The sequence below is a fragment of the Typopeltis vanoorti genome, chromosome 6 (assembly GCF_054136105.1).
Source record: "Typopeltis vanoorti isolate ZY-2024b chromosome 6, IOZ_Tvanoo_1.0, whole genome shotgun sequence".
Classification (NCBI taxonomy): Eukaryota; Metazoa; Arthropoda; class Arachnida; order Uropygi; family Thelyphonidae; genus Typopeltis; species Typopeltis vanoorti.
This window is the reverse complement of record NC_143554.1, coordinates 32718355-32732226: the sequence shown is the minus strand read 5'-3', so window position 1 is coordinate 32732226 and position 13872 is coordinate 32718355.

The window sequence follows — 13872 nt, the reverse complement described above, 5'->3', positions numbered from 1 at the left end:
ATGCATATAGCAGCATTCAATGATCGAAATATTCCCCTTTTTGCCTTCACGCACGGCAGAAGTCTGTGAGGTCACGTATCGATAGCAGCACGCACAACATCCAACGGAAACGTTGCCACTTCTCATCTAAATCCTTGCCACTTTCAGGCTGGCGATGTTGGAGTGTCGTTTCGTGCACGCTAATGTCTCAAACTCGACCACAATTTGAAGTCCAACTGATTCAAATCGGAACTTCCAGACGGCCAATCAGATGGTGATATGTGGTCGGGCACATTTTCCTCCAAGCACTGTTGTGTAGTCCTCACCTTGTGTGAAGGAGATGAGTCCTGTTGGAAGGTCCACTACCTGTCATAAAACAAGGTGTTCAGGGCCGCACCATAGGTTCCAGCACGGTGTCTTGATACACTTTGGCAGAGGTTTTGACCTCTTTTTCGCAGAAATGCAACTTGGATATCCCCGCCCCCGACACGGCACCCTCCCACCAAACATCATTGACGAGGGGTGATGACCTCTCTGAATCCTGGGTGCTATGGCACATGCTGTGCTACCATCAGGTGAATATATCCGATCATTCTGGCGGTTAAACGACTCTTCAGCGGTGAAAATCTCATCTGCGAAGAGAATATAATATCTCTGTGTCTGTTGTTCGCGTACCGCCGGAGAAGTGCCTTTGATTTTATCACCCTGTGCCACACAAGTTGTGGTATTAGGAAGTATCTAGTAGAAAACGACGATATCCCCCCCCCCCAGTCATCAGTTAGTACATATGACATCGTTCTCTGCGAAATCTTCATCTCTTGCGACATTACTTTCTGCTTTCTCACAGAATTACAGCAGAGGCGTGCCTTCACAGCCCTCACAAGAGATGAACACAAGTTTCACAAGAGATGAACCCGTACAGCTAGACAACTCTTTCTCTCTGCTGATAAACACGTGAATGTTGGCTGCGCACAGCGCCACTAACGGAATCGGGCTCTCTCAATTCTGTGGGTAGCGCAGGTTTTGGGAAAGTTTTAACAGTATTTATGGCAAGACTGCCGGCCTGGTTGGCCGAGTGGTTAGCGTATCCGCTCTCCAGCCAATAGGCTGCGGGTTCGAATCCCGCGTAGGCATGGATGTTTGTGATTGTCTTCCACTTTCATATATTCCTTCACCCAAGTATAGATATACTCTCCCAATATGGACTGGGTCACCATGGGAGTAGTAGACCCAAACCTCCCGCAATGGGAGAGGCTTTCACCCTACAGTGAGTAGAAAAATAGGCTGTTCATCATCATGGCAAGACTAGGTATATAATGGATTATTTTTGTGTTAATTGATTTATGGACCCCAATGATTACGACAATTTTGCAGTTTTGTTTATTCACTCCACTATACGGTAGTCGTTTTCTTTGTTCCTTTGAGTTTCGTTTTTGTTTCTGTAAGAACCGCGATTTTTATGTTTTCCTCGTTTAAAATTTTATCTAATTTCTCTTCTTTATGAACTATGCTTCTAATGGTCCGTTCGCCATATTTCACCACATCTTTCTTTTTTCAAAGTTTCTTAAGCTTTTCCGTCCGGTTTAGATTTATTTGAGACTTGAAATTAATGTTTGTTTTTATTTTTCAAGTTGCTAGCATGACGATAGATGTGGTAGTGGTGGGGCAACGACCTCAGGGTTGCCTCTTTTTAGTGGTGGAAACTAATGTTTGAAAGGAAAGCGTAACTCCCCCTCCTCGAATTGCTCTAATGGCACTGGGGTTGGGGGAGCAAGAAGTAGAAGAAAGTAGAAGAGAATAGAAGACCAATCCACAGATATAATATCGTATAACAAGTGTATATTGTTAGAAGTAAGATTGGTCTAGCTCGAGTCTTCGAATACAGCTTATCCTAAATTCCTCTTTAGATTGCACACATACACACACACACACACACACAGAGAGAGAGAGAGAGAGAGAGAGAGAGAGAGAGAGAGAGAGAGAGAGAGATTAATGATGATTTCGTGGCCATTAATGGTAAACAATAAGGGAATCGTTAATAGAATTGTGGGACTTTCAAGGTCGTTTTCATGTGTTTTCCATCAAAAGCGACAGTTGTTTTCTGGAATGAACAATGCGGCAGGCAGATTTTAAAAAGATGCATCCAGACGATGCTACTTTTCACACGTATGGATCACATGCTTCGAATCGAAATGAGCTACCGTTTAGCATATGCTTCATGCATCGCGTCAAACTGCAATTTGAATGATTTAAGATTGTCAGAAAAAAGTGGATTCATTTATTCTTACTGGAGTCTGTATTGCTCATTAAGAATCACGGTGGTAACTCTAGGCCAGGTGATTGTTACAGAAGTATAGACTAGTATTTAGTGGCGGTTCGTACATAAGCACTGCGACACTGCAGTACCCCCAAGGTAAAAATGAAAAAAATTAAATTTTGTTTGTGTTTATAAATAATAACAATGCTTGCAACATTATATAAATGCAATACAACATATTAAAGGTTACAGCTTATGTTTTGACATTGATTGAATAGTTAATAATTGGAACTGTTCGATTAACGCTTTAGATTACGACACAAATGTTGGAATTACCATATTCAGCCAATTGCAGCTAGACTCGCCGAAATTCGTCTGCGCTTCTCATTGCACGTAACAAGTGATTCCGACACCGCTCGTTTGGGCAGTGTATCGTATGCTTGCGCGCGTTATTTCTGTGAGATACGAAATTTTTATTATTGGTGCGTGTTCGCGGTGAGACTGAACTATTTTTTGTAAATCTTATTTTATTTTGTTAAAATAACATATAATTATTTATTTATTATAGATACAAGGCTGAATTATGATGAGTCACTGTTGAAAATATGAAAACAATTATATTTTTTCAGTTATCGTTACACGAAAAAAATGCACTGCGATCTAACGCAGTGTCAGAATTATTGCGCCAGTTGCAGCTAGACTCGCCGATATTCGTTTACGCTTGTTTGCACGTTACGAGTGATTCCGATACTGCTCATTTGGGCAGTGTCGCTTACAGATAAATTGTATGCATGCGCGCGTTATTTCTGTGAGATACGAAACTTTTATTATTGGTGTTTGTTCGTGGTGAGGGTGAAATATTTTTAATAAAGCAGTTTTTTAATATGTAAATTTATTTATTAATAAATTAGTTACTGATTAGAGAAAAATTATTTTTTTTTTTTAAATTTTGTACAGTATATGCAGCACCCCCCACTTAAAATTTTCACCGGCCGCCACTGCTAGTATTACAAGAATCGTCAAGGCCAAAATTCGATCCGGTGTAATTCCTGTTCTTTGATCAATGTTATTGGTCTGCCACGTTTATTTGACTTAGGTACTCTACAAGGCACAACTTGCCAAATTTAAAGTTAATCCAATTGGAAAATAGTGAAAAATCCTCTGAAAATGTTTTTTTACTTCTCTCTTTTATTCCAGATTTGAAACATGGTTGCTAATGTTACCGAAAGTCCCTTGAGAAGTGTCTAATTCACTACATTTCACATTGTTTCATGCGATATCGATCAAACTACTGTTTCATACGATGTTGAAGTTATTTTGAGCAGACCCATTTTATTTCAGCTCAACCAGGCTCAACTGAAATGCCGGTCGCCTACTCTGCAGAAACCCCCACAAGGCGCATCGTTCAACAGATTCTACCAAATTTAAAATATTTCTTGGTTGCTGAAGATCAGTTGATCGTAATGAAGGGCAGTGTCAAGGAAGCAGAAGAAATAAAATGCTGCGTCTACATTTAAAAAGTATGTCATATAAGATGTTGATGCCGATAATAATAATAATAATAATAATAATAATAATAATAATAATAATAATAATAATAAATTTATTTTAATTTATACCTTATAGTGATATGCAAAATTTTCAGGATGAGGATGACAGTTTGTATTAGAATTATCAGGAAACTTGTAACACAATCGTTACTTATTGTTACCTAATCATATCGCATTATTTGTGGCACAAGTTTTGAAACATAATATCACCATAATTACAAGTTCTAAATTGTATCCTCGAAGCTATTTGGGTAGCTTTTCTTGATGAAGATACTTTTTTGAAGATACCTTTTGAAGTAACTTATTGACAATTTATCATTGCTTAATTGCATCGCATGGTGTAATTGCTTTTGTTATATATAAAGGGTTCACGGGGTACGATTAAGGTTTGCGTAGGTGGATATCGTTCGCAGATTCACTGGAAGTACCTTTAATATAGAAGATATACAGGGGCGAATGCTGGTCTTGAAATTCACGCGTGCTCTTGTTATCATTCAGAGAGGTGTGATTGAAATTTGATTAGCGGAATAATGAATTACTGATCATTTAAAACTATATATTTAGAAAGTTATGTACATTTAATCATACAAATACAACATTTATTTTACAAATGATATTCTATCTTTTTTAATTTAGCTACTTGAATACAAATTCTACTCTACGGTTCTTCTTTATGAACTGGTCAATAACATCGTCATAAAAAGTTGGTTGTAACTTACTTTTCCCAAGCAACACGCACACTTGTAAAGGCTAGCTGAAGCTCACTGGCTAGAGATACTTTCACTGCGTATGGCCTGTGTTTAAGACGACGTGAAGGGAGCGGAAATGGCTATGCGCGCGCATGAAATCACAGTGCTGCAGCGAGGACCTGGAAGCTCCGACAACCAAGCAAGCCAAGGTAGCTTAGACTAGACTAGTAAGCATCGGCCTTCGATACACAACGCAAAGCTCAATTATTGCCGCGCAAGCTTAAGACGTTTTCTGTCTACAAAAATAAAACCTTAAATGGAATGCTTATAAATGCATGCATTTATTAACAAATGAATATTATTTCTTTCTCAAGTAAAGCTTGCGCAGCAAGCATGGAGAATTCGCCCCTGAAGATATACGAATATAGCAGTTTCATAAATGAGTACTTAGCCATCAATGTTACTGTAGCCATTGCAAATACAGTATATTACACGTGTGTGTATGTGTGTGTTGAGGAACAGTATAAATTGATTCTCTTGTTGATCTGTATTCATTATTTTATTTTGTAATAGTGCCAAAGAAGGAATATCTAGAAGCTTCTGTGTCAGGAGACCTGTTAGATTCGTAATTTACCATTTGCACTTTTTTTTTTCTCTTTCTCTCTCTCTTTCTCTCCTCAGGTTATCCAATTTTTATTTTTTGTATTGAATAATAATAATAATAAATTTCACTTGTAAAAAATAAAGTAATGATGAAGCAGGAGGTTGGAGGAATTTAGAAACAGTGACAATACTGATGTTTTTGTTTTAATTATTGAAAATATAAGTTCCATTAATATAGTAGCAGGATATATCACTAATTTCTCAGGTGATTGGCCGAGTGGATATCGTCTCCGATCTCTCCCCCCCCCCCTTTCTCCAGACAACGAATTGCAATCATTATTGGCATGGATGTTTGTGCATGTCATTAGGTAAATGCATTTCATTGTCGGGTGTGAGACTATCAGCCTCCTTATTGGAGGACTGAAATGGATTGCGATAGTTCCATGTTTGGCCTCTAAAGTAGGATTTCTGGATTATCTAACCCGATATCTGATTCTAATATACTTTAGGTTTACATCTTAAAAATATCGATATTTTTTTTATTTTTGATATTTTTTTAGATGTAAACCTAAAGTTTTTAGGTATAAACCTAAAATATTGAAAATAATGTCAAAAATAGCCGCTTATAAATTCGCGACTTCCAGTTATTCAGTAATTAGTTCACTTTTTTTTTTTAATGAGATTATACATATGTGCAGTGTTGTGAAAAATGACCTGGGGGGGATGAAACGAACGTTCACATATAAAGATAAGGATGTTATTTTGCCTCTCTACAAGGCCTTGATAAGACCTCACTTGGACTATTGTGCACAGGTCTGGTTTCCGTTGTTATTCTAATATAGTAGAGAGAGAGAGAGTACAAAGGCGAGTGTTAAAAATGATATCAGGATTGTGGAATGCTGATTATGAAGACAGATTGAGAATTTGTAGACTGCGGACACTAGCAAACAGGAGAAAGAGGGGTGATATGATTGAGACTTACAAACTTCTGAAATGGTCATACAGGATTTCAATTGATGGAATTTTTCAATTTATGGAGGGTGGGGAAAGGACGAGAGAGCATCCTTGGAAGCTGAGAATGAAGGCCGCCGAGAAGGGTGTGGGGGCTAGATTTTTCTCTCAGAGGGTGGTGGGTGATTAGAATGGATTGCCATTGGATGTTGTGAGTGCAAGCAGTGTGAACGAATTCAAGAATAAGTATGATAGCTGGTGTGTGTAGTATGTGGCCTCCCTCGATGAGTCTCTGACTCCCTGGAGGTTTCTCTTAATAATAATAATAATAATAATAATAATAATACCGGCATTATTTATGGTGCTCCTGTTCTGTGTATGTAATTTTTCCTGTAGCTCATTCTGATGAACTACATATGATCTTTTTTTTTCCTTTTTAAAGTTGAAATTAATTGAGAACAAGTGTGCGGTTTTTCTGAAAATGTTCCCCCACCCCGTGCTTATTTTCTAAATTTGCTATATTTTGTAACTTTTAGAGCAGTATTACATTCTAGCCATAAAAGGGTGCAAATGTCAGGTTTGATTAATGGGCTATATCTGATAGATGCTACCATTTCTCCTGTAAATCAAATCAGTTATTGGTTCTTTACTTGTTAGCTCTTGTTCGCTTGTTTGTTATTTTATTTTCTTTACTTTCACATTGCTTTTGTGTGGGGGGGGGGGATGAAAATGAATACAACTCCAAGAAAAAAAAAAAGCAGAATTGTGCCTTCGAAGATTCAGGGTATTCTCTGTCTGTAGTAGCTTGTAAGACTAGAGCACAGAATTCCAGTATGTCAAGGTTAATGATAAAATGAAGGGTATGTGGAAGATTTGGCCCTAAAAAAAAAGGGACCTTCCGACCTTCTACACTTAAGTCAGATGGAGTTTTTTTTTTCATTTTTTATTTGTGTGTGTGTGTGTAAATCACTTGTTATCAAAACAGCTTATGATTTGAAGAATGGGAGGATCAGCCTACTTGATGCACAGTTGTTAACTTGTCAACAATTTGCAAGCATCTGTGCAACTTATTAGGTTAAGAAACATTCAGTATGTTCTGATTCAGAGCTAAAGAAGAATAGCATTGGCCAGTCAACATTTATCTGATTACAAGAGGATTGCGAAAAAGTAACTCTTTAGGGATAAGGTTAGGATTAATGTGACGTTTATTGATGATGGTGGCGTTTGAATTCGTCGCTTGACAAACTAATGAAGTAATATGACCAGAACGATGCACAGTCGGAAGTGTTAAATTTCCTATAGTGTTATGGTGCGGAACTGCATTAATTCTCAAGGCGTAGGAATCTATATTGTTGAAAGCTCTGTCAATGCACAGGTATAAGTATCGTCGGGAAAAGTGCCTCTGTTCCTCCTCTGGATATGACTCCCCTACATTAACTTTTTTCAGATGATAATGTACCTTCATATAGTAGTACTCTTGATAAACGATAGCAGGGATGGCATCATGAGAACACAGTGTCAATGGCCTAACCTAAACTAAATACAAAAAATCTTTCTTATGAGTTTCAATTCAACGTAGTTTAAATTCAAAGTAGAAAAGATACCCAAACTGTACTTCTCGATTTAGGCAATCATAAGAGTTTTCTAATTATACAAATTTGGTAGTTCATCGTCATCAAATTCCTGACATATACCTTCAGGGGAGTGTACAAGATTTTATGATAATACTACATGAAAAGTTACATCATTACTAACTTCCTATCAACAATTTTCTTCCAGATTAGCCTGTTATTGTCAACATTCCAATATTCTCAGATCTTATATTTCTATCCTCTAAGTCACTTTTTACTATATCAATCCACCTATATCTTAGTCTTCCTCTGGGTCTTTTTCCTGCCATCCTGGCAAAGAACAACATTGCTGAATGGTAACAATATCAAGTTCTTTCCTAATATCCTCGTTTTTAATATGATACTGCCATTGATGGATTTTTTTCAGTTCTTTAATCTTTCTCAGGACTTTCATATATGTGATCTCCAGTTTTTGATCAAGAGTTTTATTTCGAATCCAGCTTTCAGATCCATAAGTTAAAATTGGTTTGAAAACTGTCTTGTAAACAGCTAGTTTAGTGTTTTGCCTAATCTCTCTCTCTCTCTCTCTCTCTCTCATTCCATAAAATTTATTCAGCTGATTTCCTACCATACCAGCTTCGCTAATTTTGCTGTGTACTTCCAAATTTAATCTTCCATCTTCACTAAAAATTGTGCCTAAGTAGCTGAAAGTTTTACTTGTTCTATTGGTTCTGCATTCAGGATGCAGTTGATATTTTCAATATTTCTGCTTATTTTCATCATCTCTGTCTTTTTATTGCTGATTTTCATACCAAATTTATTACAACAGCTATTCAATTTAGTCAGGGAATCTTGCAGACTTGTGCTGGATTTATTCAGAAGTATAACATCACCCACATAAAGCAAAAATCTGACATTAACATCTCCACTATTGATATCAGGTTTAATACCACTTCCCTTCATAATATGATCCAAATAGATAATGAATAACATTATGAAGTGTACCCTTGTCACACACCTGATTTACCTCAAACCACCTTCCTGTACTTCCTTCAGTTCTAATTGTGATTTACAACTTAAATACAGACTATGTATTGCTTGATATAATGTACCATTTACATCATATAACTGAACATTTTGAACATCTTTCTTCTTGGCACTTTATCATATGCCTTTTACAGGTCTGCAAAACTTAAATACTGATCCTTGTTATATTCCCATGATTTATCAACTATTTATCTTAAAGTGAAAATCTGATCCTGACAACCTATGTTTGGCCTGACCGCCAAACATAGGTTGTCAGGATTGCTTAACCATTTCTTAAGAATACTTGCATTCTTGAGAAAATAAATCTAACCAGGAACGCTCAATGGATAAATTCATCTGTAATTCTCACATTCAGCTTTATTCCCCCTTTTTTTTAATAGATGGGCACTATGAGCGCTCTATTCCAATCATCTGGAATTCGACCCTCTGACCAGGCCTTCTGAATTATGCAGTGTAGCAACTTAACCAGCTGCCTTACAACATTTCATATTTGTGATAACGTTTTCTATTTCATGTGCAGATATATATTCCAGATGGCGTTCGTGTTGAATGATTTTTACCACCATGCTGTCACTGTTTGTTTCATTTAATAATCTTTCCAAGTAATTATTTCATACATCAAAAAGTTTGATAGTTTTACAAGTGAAATCATTTGTAATGTCTATACCCGAAACGATACAAAACTATGACCTGCTCTTGGCAGTATTTTCAAAACTTCACATAGTTGGTGACCTATTTATATGTGTGTGTGTGTGTGTGTGTGAATCTGATATCGGTTAGGAAGCAAGCAAGCAACCCTATGTGCTGTGCATGTTCTTAAACTTGAATGATATGTGAACTGTCGATACAGAAATCAAGCTGAAAACAATAAAAAATAAAATTAAAAGAAGGACAAGAAATCTGTTAGCGTTTCCTTATAATTTTCCGTCTTTTTACTTATCTTTTGTCTGATTTTCTCTGTCGACAGCTCACATGCCATAATTTAATATAGTTTATATAATACTTCCATGACGTTATTATGTATATTATGACATTCGGTTTGCAGAAGACATAAATTCGATTGTTCTCACGAACTATAAGGCTGTATCACTTTCCCTGTCGATTACAGTTAAACAAGCTTTTCTGCAGGTAAGTAGTAATTTTTTTCTTCTTAGAAGAAACTAGGATTCTTATCCCCACAACTCAACAAAATCGAAAAATCTATATTTCATTTTAGTTCGCTGCAGCAATGTTCTGTGGCCCGATGACGGCTATATAGATGAGTTACTTTTCAGTTTTCAAAAGATTAATGCTTGCCGCCTGTTCCCTTTTGGTGAATGAAATTGGTGTTAGAGAATTTGTTTTGTATAAGCAGGATATTCCTACAGAAAATGAAAAACAAAAATCCGTCGTAACGTTCTATGCAAAGGAAGTTATATTCTACTGTCAGTTTTAAAAACATCTTTAACACTCAGTACATAAAACCTGTAAAAGATAATATCGTCTGCAAGCGAGGCGATGATTGAGTTTATTTTCAAAACATAATAACAAAAACACACACACACAAAAAAGCAAAATTTACTGATTCGGTTTCAACATATTGTTGAAAATATCCCCCCTCCCCTTTCCTGCGCAACTAAAACGTGAAAAACAAAGTGATGCTCATTAATCTTGTTGAATTCATCAAGTAAGCTGGCTGTCAAATTATAAGGTCGTAGGACCTTACAGTATTTCATAATGAAACAAGCATCTTAAAAATCGAACATTATATGAAGCGCTTAGAAGCCAAAGAGGTACAAGTGACATTTGGGGGGGGGGGATCCGGTGTTAATTGCAGGAAGGGGGAGCTAAAGTGATAGACTAATTTTTTTTTTCAACTTTTCTAGACAAGGAGACATAAGTATGGGTAAGGAAACCATATAATAATTAGCTTATAAGATGCTACCTTGAATTTTCTGTACTTACTGACATTTAACTTCAGTTTGCTCAAAACTTAGCGTTTGTCACTTCTTGACTTGTAAGCACCTTGTATAAGGCTGCCATTGGTCACTCCCACGTCTACTGTCAGAAACAAAGCTGCTCTTCCAAATGGCGCACAGCACTCCCACCTCCAACGAGAGCACGTGCGATGTTGCAGTTTACTAAAATATATGCAACTGTGGTATCCTCTCGATGGATTAAAATATTCTCCATGTTTGGTTAGAATAAGGAATGCAATCAGTGATGCAGTTCTTAGATCAGTCGAACCGTCATCAATGAAATCAATATGGAAACATTTTCCTGAACTGGGAATCAGATTCCAGTCAGTAACTGTTCATCACTATTGATAGTGATTGAGAATTAGCTAATTGATGAAATATGGATAGAGACAAGATTGTGAAAATTTGCTTCATATATTTTGCTCGTTGCTCTCACACAACAACAATAAAGCGTTTTTCGATGATGACGAACAATTTACTATATCCATCATTTTTAGAAATGCTTATTTTTGTATTATTATTACTGTATGATAATAATAAATCCTGTCATTGCAAAAATATTAAGTGGAGAAAATCCTTATTTCAGTATGATAATACATTCCTATCTATCCTTCTCGTCCGTCCTAGGACGGGTTGAGTCCCCTCCTAATGAGGGGTTACTGGCGTATTAATGCAGCCGGTTCGCCACTCCTCACTGGTTCGCCACTGCTGCATCCACTAAGGGCGATATTGATGACTGTATCCGTGTCTGTTCACGGGGCTGGTTTGCCTACTTGCGGGATGAAAAATCCCAGATAAACTGGAGGGAAAAAACCCTGCTGTCCACGTCTGACTAACTTGGCTATGGCTGAGGAAGATCCTTAAGCTCCTCATATCGCCGACGGGAATCGAACCTAGGGCACTCCTTCCCGAAGCATATGGTTGCGAAGCGCATAGCCACTAGACTAACCGCCCGGAGATAATGCATTATGATCGCCATAATACAAACTATCTTATAAAGAGTTTTAATTGCATGATTTCCACTTTCTATATGCTACCTAATTTATCCTTGCGTGAATGGAATTAGACTGTACACCCAATATTACTGTTCCCCTTATTGTTTCTTCCATCTATCTTAGGATGTCTTTAGTGGACTGGTTAGTGAATTTCTGTTATAATTTCCGTGCGAGAGAAACAGTATTGCATATACGATGCATTTGAGAAACAAGTCATTGCTCGGAAACAGAAGAAAATAAATAATACATAACAAAAAAAAAAAAAAAAAAAAAGAAAAAACAGGCTGCTTTAAAATGCTTATAGGAAGGCTATGAAAATTTATCACTTGCAGTTTTTTTTGACTTGCCAAAAACATTTTATTTTCCAAAGTTCCTTCATTTGTTATCTCAAAATACGCTCGCCAGGTTAGGCCTGGTGTAAGCGTCTCTGCTTTCCGAGCAGCAGTGTCACTGTATGCATAGTGTTAGTGACTCTTAAGACTAACGCGCTGCTTGTTTACTGGAGGCGTGAGGAGCCTGAGAGACTTTCTTGATATTTACAAGAATATCTGAACCCTAGTCTACATTTTGTGAAAAAAAAAAAAAAAAAGAAAGTCACATAACTCAAAATGTTAAAAATTTGTAGGTGTTTTATATTATCAAATAAAATTTTTGAGTGGAAATAAATAATTTCCTGTTTAATGAAACGGTTCTAGTCTGTCACATTTTTTTCTCTGTTTTTTTTTTTTTTTTGGTTAATAAATAGTTATCCAGTACTTAGTTTTTAAAGAAATCCATTAAAATGATATGCAACGAAATATGATCACCATAAAACAATGACACCCACCCACGTGGGTGGGTTTGTTATTGTTTTATGGTGATCATATTTCCAAACATGCCAGTCATTAAAATGTCTCCGTGCCACAAAAGCAAACTATACAGGGCTCAAGATCATGTTGAAAACAGCATAAGTGTAATGATATTCACTGATCCGTAGCAATGTTTCTCTCCCTAATGAAAGTGTGACCGTTGTTTTTATACTTATCATAAATTTAACCTGACTTTCACATTAACACGTGCTCTCATTTGGATGATTCCCATAGTGCAATAGTGAGTAGGTATAGCACTGATAAATAAAGGATTAACCGAACACCATTTCCATGTTTTCCACCTTATTATGTGAGCGCGGTTAGTAGTTGGAAGGGGGACCAATCGTTCGATGCTGTTGGCACACTCTCCCTCGATGAGCCTTTGGACTCCTTGGAGGTGTCAAATAATAATAATAATAAAACACGGTAAAGATTTTTTGTTTGTACATAGTTAAGTGCATCCAACGACGGTCGCTTCTATTTACATTACTTTAAATTACACCTTTGAATCAGAAAAAGAGTTAAAAAAAAGAAAGCGTTCATTACAAGTTCATAGAACAAACAGCCATAATTAAAAAAAAAAATGCTGCGTTCAAAAGTGAATCTATCCATATGTTTGTACGTGTATGTATTTCTTGATATGACACTGGACGATCATATGTCCTTTTTTTACAAATTGTTTATGATCTTGGGAAGGAAGAGAGTCACGATTGTGCCTCTTTCTCTCAACATTTGGGCGCGCCTATTATAGAGTTACAAATCTTGGGTATTTTACGGGATGCCTCGCATTTCACCAATTTTGTCCTCAGATATCCTATGAAAAATCAATACGATGCTTCTTCTTGTTTGATTTTTAATGAAATTAACATCCATGCACAATGAAACAAATCTTGCGATCTTCCTTGAAACTCATTTTACATTTCCTTTATAGCAGTGCAATTTAAAATGATTGAAATATTAGTGAAGACTAATAAAAGATATAATACCCTATGCTTTAAATTTAGCATATCATTTCTTCATTGAAAGAGAGTGTTCTCTTTGCATCGGATCTATTCAAGAATTTCAGTTTACAGAATGTAACTAAGAATATAAATTTCCTAGGCATTATTCCAGTCTTTTAAAACATGTGGCACGATGTCTATTTAAATCAAATATGATGAGTTTACAGAAACGAAGCTGCTCCTACAGACAGTTTGAAATGAGATTTCATAATTAGATTTCTAAAGACTATTCTGCTAAAGAAAGTAATACTTTATGCAGAAGCACTGCATAACCTGAAAACAGGAATAAACAGTGTACAAAGAAATAAGTAATAAGAAATAAATAAGTAAGAAGTAAATGCCAGTTCTATATAGGGTGGCCAACTTTAGGAATTCACAAATCGGGGAATTATTTTCTTACATTCTAACACACTGTACTGTGTG